This window comes from Cervus elaphus, chromosome 23 (genome assembly GCF_910594005.1).
Source record: "Cervus elaphus chromosome 23, mCerEla1.1, whole genome shotgun sequence".
Classification (NCBI taxonomy): Eukaryota; Metazoa; Chordata; class Mammalia; order Artiodactyla; family Cervidae; genus Cervus; species Cervus elaphus.
The window spans coordinates 73,317,327-73,326,575 of NC_057837.1; the positions used below are offsets into that span (position 1 = coordinate 73,317,327).

Below are 9,249 nucleotides of genomic sequence, written 5' to 3' on the forward strand. Positions count from 1 at the left end.
ATTTGGTCACAAGTCAAAGTAAATGGGGACCACGTGTCTGGCAATAAACTGAGGACAATCTTGTGTGCTCAAACTGTGGGGTCTGCACTAACTGCTTGGTATTCATATCAGGCGTCAATTGAATGGGGGACGCCCAGTGGGCATTGGGGAGTTGGTTGATGTTGGTGGAGACATCACAGATTTGTGTTAGGAGAAACCCAGGTTTACTCTGGCCCATGATTGAGGGCTATTGTTACCTTGGGTACAAGGAAGTGATGAACGTAGGACACTGGCTCCAGTTACTCTTACAAGTGAACTGTATTTTCTGAATTTCTGGTAGAATTAGGTATCATATCAGATGGGTTGTGACATCATAGCAATTTGTCCTGAGTCTACCACCCACATGCTCTGTTCCTGGGAAAGTTATCTGCAGTTTCCTCATCTGAAGAGGGGAAATATGTTACATTCATTCTTTCAACCTGTTACCAGTCATGAATATAAAGAATTTATGCCCCGCTGCCTTAATGTCTACAGCATTTGAGAGTTTAGTTTCCTGACAAGGGATTGAACCTAGGACTCCAATATTGGAAGCCAAAGTCTTAACCACTGGACGACCTTGGATGCCTTACAGATGTTTTTAGGCTATTCAGGCATTATACCAAACCTCCTTAGAAGACTTCATGAGGAGATATACATTTGTACATGATTACTATATCATGTCACCCTTAGCAACATTCATAATTCTGTCCCAGAAAGGAGGTTTTCAAATGGTCTTTTCAATCTCGCATTCCTCCACAGCCTTAACATTCTCTATGGCAAACAAACTGGGGGTTCTCGTTGTTGTCCTTGTATGGAGCTGTGATGAGCATCCTCATAACTGGGCCATTGCCCCTCTCATTCCAGCAGCTTCTAAGCCTGCCTTCTGCCTGGAGCCTAAAGTAACAGGTGGCTGCAATGCCTTGATGACCAGGTACTTCTACAATGCCCAGACTGGCCTCTGTGAGCAGTTTGTGTATGGTGGCTGTGAAGGAAATGCAAACAACTTCGAGAAGTTAGAGGACTGCATGAAGACCTGCTCTCAAGAGGCTGGGTCCCTGTGGTAAGACAGGGGGCAGGGCACGGAGGAGGGGAAGGACTGGGGAAAGAGGTGGGGCTCAGGGGGCCACACACTATTCACCCTGCACAGTGTCCTCCCCCTCGCTGCTGCCAGGAGGGGAGGCTGCCGCGTCCTGTGAAACCCACATGAGCGAGGTCTCCAGGGAGAGGATGGCAGAAGGTCAGCCTCTGATGCCTCTTTGTGACCATCTCAGCCTGATCACATGCTCCCCTTTCTCAGCTGGGAACAGCGATTCAGCCACCCTCCAGGGCAGGTCTGCAGCGCTTCTGTGTATCTTACGTAGGCTTGGAAAATTCACTTTCTTCTTGTTCATTATTCGGGAATGTGGTTCCACATTTTTTGAAAATACAGGATCTATTAAGTTGACCATTGTCCATGTCTGGGGCTACACTGATGGCACTCAACAAGTTCCTTTCTTTTTGCAGAGGACACGCGAAGAGTGGATTCAGGAACTCTGAAGTCTGAGGAGGACCCCTGCAGGGCTGGGCTGTGGCTGCGTCTGAACCTCTTCAGTCTCCTCACAGTCCTTCTCAGCCCTACCCTCCTTTACAGAGTCTGCCCCTTTCCTTTCCTCTGATGGTCAACATGTCTAATTCTGTCTCTACTGCTGGTTCTCAGCACCATGAGAGCATGTCTTCCCTTTACCCCTAGCACGTCCCACAGTTCCTGACACCAATGAGACAGTTCATAATTATTTGAGGATGGAAGGAAGGAATGTAGGAGCACATTCCTCATGACCAAAGTAACTACAGAGCCTGTGATGAAACACAGGATTTTTGTTTTCATCCCCATCCTCAAGGCATCCTCACCTTCATCCCCATTCCTTCCATCACTATTCTCCTTATGGGTGTCCAAGGTTGAATTTCAGCACCCAGTTCTCAACATCAGTAATGAGAGAAGAGATTGGTTTAAAAAAACCCCTTTTCCACACAATGATGTTGCAATTTTCATTTCTGTAGCTTCAAACACTATGGTTTATATTTCGATAAATACATTTTCAAAATTAAACTGACTGGAGTGGAGTCTGTTGTTTATAATTACAAACGTTAACAAATAGGGTCTATGGAAATGGTGTTCCTTCTAACTGTTCTGCAGACAGTGGGCACCTCCTGTTCCCCTTGCCAGAGACTGTGCCCTTCTGGGTATAGGATGCAAACCCATTATACCATTATTGACTCCTTAATAGCAACACAAGCTACAGAGAACCCTGAAAGATACACCCATCAACATAACAGCTTTTCTTTGTTACTTGTAAGTTCAGTTAAACGGGGTGGGGGCAGGTGGCTAAGACATAAATGTTTATTCTTACCATTTCCTACTTAACCATGTGCAATATACCTTGATTCACAAACCTAACATTCCAGGTTCTTATGCAGTACTATTCTTTGCAACATCAGATTTTACTTTCATCACCAGACACATCCACAACTGAGCATCATTTCCGCTCATTCTTTCTGGGGCTATTAATAGTTCTCTTCTCTTCCCCGGTACCATATTGGACAGCTGCCGACCTAGTGGGTTCATCTTTCAGGGTTATATCTTTTTGTCCTTTAATACAGTTCATGAGGTTCTCATGGCAAGTGTACTGGGGTAGTATACCATTCCCTGCTCCAGTGGATCACGTTTTGTCAGAACTCGCCACTATGACCTGTCCATCTTATGTGGTCCTATGTGGTATGGCTCATAGATTCATCAAGTTACACAAGCCCCTTTGCCACAACAAGGCAGGGGTCCATGAAAAGGAGTAATAATATAATATATGTTATTTAATTTTTAATATCTATTAGTTTATAACAGTGTAATGAAAATGACAAGATATTAATGAAAAGAGTTTGGCTTCAGTAACTTACTGTGTTTTGTGATTTTGGGCAGGTCATTTTATCTCCCTGAGATACAGGTTCTTTTTTAATAAAAAGAAGAAAGTGCTATCTACATTAAAAATGCCCAGATTTGGGTAGTTTGAGAACCGTGGTAAACACTGTGCTAATGTGCTTTCACCAGCACAGATTAAACAAATTGTCTAGAAACACAGCGTTTTATTTTCCTCTGCTCTGGACTGCTCTTTAAATGTGCTGTCTAAATGTGCTCTTTAAATGTGTAAAGACAGGGGGAAATAACACTGACTGTAGAGGTGTCATCTTCTAGAATTTCATCCTCAGGAAACTGCCACAGTGCTAGATTGGCATCATCATCCCAATTCCAATTAGGTCTCCTTCTTCCTCAGAGGTAACTGAAAGCCCTCTTGCTTCAGTGATTGATCTCACCCAGGTCCAGCCCCTTTCCCACCCCTCCTTGTCTTTATTTGACTCTCTGGACAATGTAGTCAGGTGTGATTTATCATAATTACTCATCATTATTATTTCAAAGGACTTTGACTATGTAGCGAGAAGAGTTGTGGTGGGCTTTGATGGGTGGTAGGTAATCTTCCAATGTCCCTGAAACCCACTCTAGCCCCCGAGGTCCACTCTGGCAGGTAGCTCTCCTACTGGTGAAACCAGGTTAGGACAGTGGGTGGTCATGGTCTGGAGATGCATTTATGTCTCTGCTTCCCTTCTGCCCACTCCCTTTGCTTTATTTCTACCCAGAGTATCAGGGATTGTGCCCTAGATGGAGATGCTCTTACCCCAGCTCAACAACTGCCTGGGCCAGTGCCAGTTAAAGAGCTTGTGTGTTCCAGCAGAGATTCTGCCACAATGGTTGCAGAAAAGTTAGCAGTGTCGGACTTGTCTTCTGAAGTAAGAGGGGTTAATGTGAGAGGGGGAGCATTGACACGTAGATATGAAGACCCATGAATGAGGCTGTAAAGGAGGACCTGGGCTAACACACGGCTGATCATCTAGCAGTCCTTTGGTCTGCTGTCATCCACCCTTGGACCATTCATAACATGCCATGCATGGCTCTAGATGCTGGGATGCTCCTTGTGTGACCATATTGGACAAATTTCCACCTGTAGCATCACATTCTGTTTTCACAAGACCACTGACACAGTCAAGTTTGAGGACCAAAATCACTGGTCATTTTCCCTGAGCAGACAGAACCCGGACAGAAAAGCCTGGCATGCTACAGTCCATGTGGTCTCAAAGAGTCTGACCACACTGAATGACTGAGCAGACACACACACACAGGCAGAAGCAGAAAATGGAAGGTGGGGAGATTACACATTGTACATGACTGACTCTAAATCCTCCTGTTCTTCACTCATCCCTTCTCGCCTACTCTTACCTATCAGCTGGGGTGTAAACTGATTTGTCAGCAGCCATCTTTCTATAGTGGCCCTTCTTGCAAAGCCAAAAACATGAGCAGATTCTGCATTTCTGCAGCCTCACTCATCCTTCTGGAAACAGAAGTGGCTGACATTCCAGGGGTAAAAACAGCAACAGGTCCAGGGTACAGCCTAGCTCACCTCTCCTTTGCAGACCGAAGGGAAAGGAAGTGAGTCCATGCAAGGGGTGGGAAGAGGGGCATGGTGGATTCTGCTAGCCTTCTCTGGATTTCTTCTGGGAAGTGAGCAGCTGGTCTCCATGGACATTTCTTAACTCTCCAAAAGTATCATTATGTTTTCTGCTTTTAATAAAAAATACCCCACTAGTTCTACAAAACCATTAACTTCATCTCTGAGACTGTCTATTCCTAGTCTCTGCCTGGTCCCTAAACCGCACTTTAGAGTAGTAAAAAGATCCATATTTGATCCTTGTCCTGGTTCATACCCCCAGGACTCTAGAAACTCTTGGAATTCATTGGCTTTCTATAAGTAACGAATTCTGTGAAGGATCAGACCTTAGATAGCACCTGCATGCACCTGGACTCCAGAATATGCCATCAGATGATTAGGGAGTTAGAATTATCAGTCCCTAGTCCCTCTGGGGAAGAGAGAATGGATACTGAGATTCCATAAAGAATCAAATTGACTACCTCAAACCTGCAATTAAAACCCATGAAGACTGTATTCAGAAAGCTACAGAGGGCTGATAACATCAAGTGTTTGCAAGGGAGGCATGTCTTGAGATGGCATGGAGGCTCGGCGTTTCCTGTTCCTTCTTTGCCTTATGCTTCTCCTCATTTTTGCTGTCTCGCAGTTTTATCCTTTAAAATAACAGGGGACCATAATTAAAGGTCCCCAGTGCTGTGAGTGGTTCTGATAACTAGTTCAACATGAGAGTTGGGTTAAGGAATCTCTGAATTTACATTGGGTTGGTCACACGTGTAAGGGATCACAGACTTGTGAACAACACTTGAATTGTGGGCTGTCTTCAGGAATGGAATGCTCACTCTGTGGTTTCTGGGTCACTTCTGTGGATTTTATGTCAGAAGTAAATAGACTGGTGGATGCTCAGTGATAATGGGGGAACTGTTTGCTGTTGGCAGAGACCCCACATGTTTGGTGTCGGGGACAGACTTACTCTCTTCCTCCATTTGTATCTGGGGTGAGGTTCAGGGATAGAGGGTTATATTATGTTGAAGAGAGCACTCAGAAGCCCTCAGTAGTTCTCTGCATTCTCAGAATTCCTGGCAGAATCATGGACCTGATTAAATGAGTTGTGACAGATTGTGTCTTGTCCTCATCCTACCACCTACATGCTGCGTGTCCTGGGATATTCCCATCTATAGCTTTTTCATGAGAGCAGGGGCACGATGTTTCTAGAGTTTTTTGAAAGGATTACCAATCATAAGTGCAAAGAATTTACACTTTTGAGATCAGTGGTATCTATTTTCCACAAAACATTTTAGTCTGAATGTCTTGTCGACCTACCTACATTTCTCCACAACATATCCAAAAAACCCCATATGTGTCAAATAATGATTATTTATCTGTTATGAAGTTAATCAGAGAGTTGGGTGACAGCTGAGGGCCTTCTCTTCGGAGGTAACTGCAGGCAGAGCAAGAAATGAAGTGCTTTGTTGAGTTTGCTCTTGGGGCCAAGACTGCTTTTCCCAGACTGATATGATATTAGTCGATTCAATGCCCTTCCCCTTGCCCTCCTATATTTTAATTTCCTATAATGATATAAATGAATGTTACATTCATAATTATATAGACAGGCCTCACCATCATAGCAACTAACAGGAGTTTTACTCTATGCATTCTCTTCAATGATGGTGCACTTGTCATGAGTACGAAATAGGAGAGTCATTTACTTGGGAGATATTTGTCCAAATATATCTTTTTGATTATGAGAGCATAGCTATTTTTTGAGTAGGGAAACAGCTGTAAACAATATATAGTAAAATAGTACACTCACAGTAAAGGAGGGAAATACACAATAAAGTTGGGGAAAATCCTATGCCAGGTTTTTGAGCGTTGTGAAGAAAGAAACTGACAGGGATATAGGTGGCTGGCAAGGGTCAGGGAAATGCTCTGTGATAAGGAGGTTTCGAGCAGAGCCTTCTGAAAATGTGCGTGAGTATTTGAGCAGCAGCCAGGACCAGAGTGGCTGAGGCTGAGAGGGTTGAAGGGAGGGGGAGTGGAGGAGATGAGACAGAGAGGCCGTAGGAACAAGTCATGAAGAGGCTTATAGAATTTTAATAATCAGAACTTGACTCTCAGAAAAGCTAGGGGGTCACTGTGGGAATGGTCATGGGAACCATGGGGTAAGTTTCACTTTGACACAGGATCCTTGTGGCTATAGTGTGGAAAGTGGCCTCAAGGGGGCGAAGGGCAGAGACAGAGGTCCCTGGGCAGGCGGCTGCATTTTCCAGGTGAGCCATGATGAGGTGTGTATTCATATTGTTGCCTGGATTGATCTCAGTTCATTAGAACAACATGAACAAAGTGCTCTATTGAGATTTCTGTGGCAGCTTCATCACAAATCAGGATTCATTAAATCTTTAGCCATTTATGATGTATTCACCCTTCAAACCCTAGCCTCTTTTGAGGTTTGGGAGCAGGGAAAAGCAGAAGGTGGGAATTAAAACCTATACCTATGGCTGATATTTGTGGAGGTTTAACAGAAAGCAAGAAAAATTTGCCAAGCAATTATCCTTCAATTTTAAAAATATATAAATTTAAAAATAAAAATCACTCAACCACCAAATCAGGTGTTAGTTACTCAGGCAATCAACCTCCAGTGTAAGGTTAGATTGAGGCTTTGCTGGTCACCTCCCTCACATCATGAAATACTCTCCTGGTGCAGTTAAGTCTTAGGAAATCCAATAGTTTTAAGAGCTCAGATTCAGAAATGGTTAGAAGACCAAATTAATAGCTGTTATATAAGTCACAGTATCAGTATTCCCTCAATATTCCTTTATTCCAGTGCCCATGACGTAAACAAAGTGAACACAGTGGGGGATTTTCTTCCAAGCCTTCCTCCATGAATTCATGATGGCTTTACACTTTCTTTTTATACTGGAAGCTTTCAGCTACATACATGGCAGATATTAGTGTTGTAAACTCATGGACCAATGTCCAGCTCTAGTCATGATCAACATATGGAGCATATTCTTAATATGTATGTTTTATTCTTATTCTATTTGCAGCTAATCGGTGGCAACATGCCAATTCATGTATAAACATCCATAATGATATAGAATTATTTACAATATTACCCTGTTGACCTGAAGCCTAACAACATTAATAATAATGTCCTACAAAGCAGGCTGTGAAAGGGACTTTTCCCATTCACCTTCCTGCACCCCTCACTCTTTATTGCAAATAAACTGGTATTTTCTGTATTTTACCTTTTAGACCAGTTATGATGACTATCTTCCTATTTCACCAAGATCCTCCCATCCCTAAAGCCCTGTGGCCTGATGTGTGCCTGGAGCCTCCATACACAGGTCCCTGCAAGGCCAAAAAAAGCAGAGACAGCTAAAAGCTAAGTCCAGGTTGTTGGAGATTTTTGTATATGGTAGCTAAAATGTTAAGAACAAAGACTACAATGTTGGCCATGCTGCATTAAGACTCCTGCTGGTGGTATCCTATCCTGAGTAACACAGTGTCACTACAAATTGGCACTTACCAAGGGCATTGCCAATGAGTGAACATAAAAGGCACTTTCCATCTGTCTCTAGGGAGATTGAACCCAATCCTTCTATAACTGTTGACCTTCAATAACCCTGGAGGGAGTTCAGGGTGGAGTGAGGCAATCTGTGTTCCAGGGAATCTAGTGGGTCAGGTCTGTAGTTAGTTGGATGTTTTTAGGAACAGATTGCATGATGTCAATCCTTGCATCTCCTCATATGTAGAGCACTAGATCTGTTCATGGTGACTTCAGTTCCTCATGACTAACAAAAAGACCTTTTATAAAATGAGCACTTCATGGTCTTGACCTCCCCCTTCACTCAAACCTTATATAATGACCTTCCCCCACTGCCACTTTGGAGCAGTCTCTCAGAGCTATGTGAGATGCTGTCTCCCAGGCTGCGGTCCTCATTTTCCCCAAATTAAGCTTAACTTGCAACTCTGAAGTTGTACAGTTTTTTAGTCAACAGTTACAGCAACTGATGAAGCGACACAGAGTGGACTTCCTTCCTTCGACTGGACTTCATGAGGAACCGGAGCTTTGGTACCAGAAGTGGCGCCTTGCATCCATCTGCCTCCTCGGGGAGTGCAGACAAATTTGGTTAAGTCTCTCCTGTTTCTTGGATCTCCTGAATTGGTTGAGAGTCTGAGGTTTTTTTTGGCGGTGGAGCAATTTACCTGCCCCCTCCCAGTAGGAAAGATACCGGCGGTGGGGGGCGGTGGGGGAAGAGAGTGGAACATCCAGGGCACACCCACTCATGGTCTAGACACTGAGGGGGGCTCAGTTGAAACATACCGAGAAATTACCACCCAGTCAAAAGATACTGGGTGGGCGGAGGAAGGGGATGGCTGAAAGATGCCAGGGGAATGGCCAACCCAGTGGAAAAGTACTGGTGGGGAGGGCTCATTTGGGAAAAAATCGAGGAATACCTGGGGCTCGGCTGAATGATACCAAGGTCGCTCTGTTTTAGGGGACTGGAGGGTCTTTGCTGAGTGGGTAAGTAAGAGGCTGATCTGACACTTTTCCTTTATTTGACTGCCACTGTAAAATTTGTCAGGATAAAAGTGAGGAGGATATATGAGAGTTTTGCTTGTTCCTTAGAAAAGGAACAAGACTCCTCCCAGCCGGTTTTGGTTTTCTCAGATGACAGAGAAATTTATGGGAGTGATGGAAGCCTAGTCCTCACACCGTGCA

General features: G+C 44.1%; 1 pseudogene; it reads left to right on the plus strand.

Annotated features, from left to right (window-relative positions):
* Positions 1-1,082, plus strand: part of LOC122681121 — a 31,767-nt pseudogene extending 30,685 nt beyond the window's left edge.
* Positions 1,083-9,249: the final 8,167 nt, after the last annotated feature.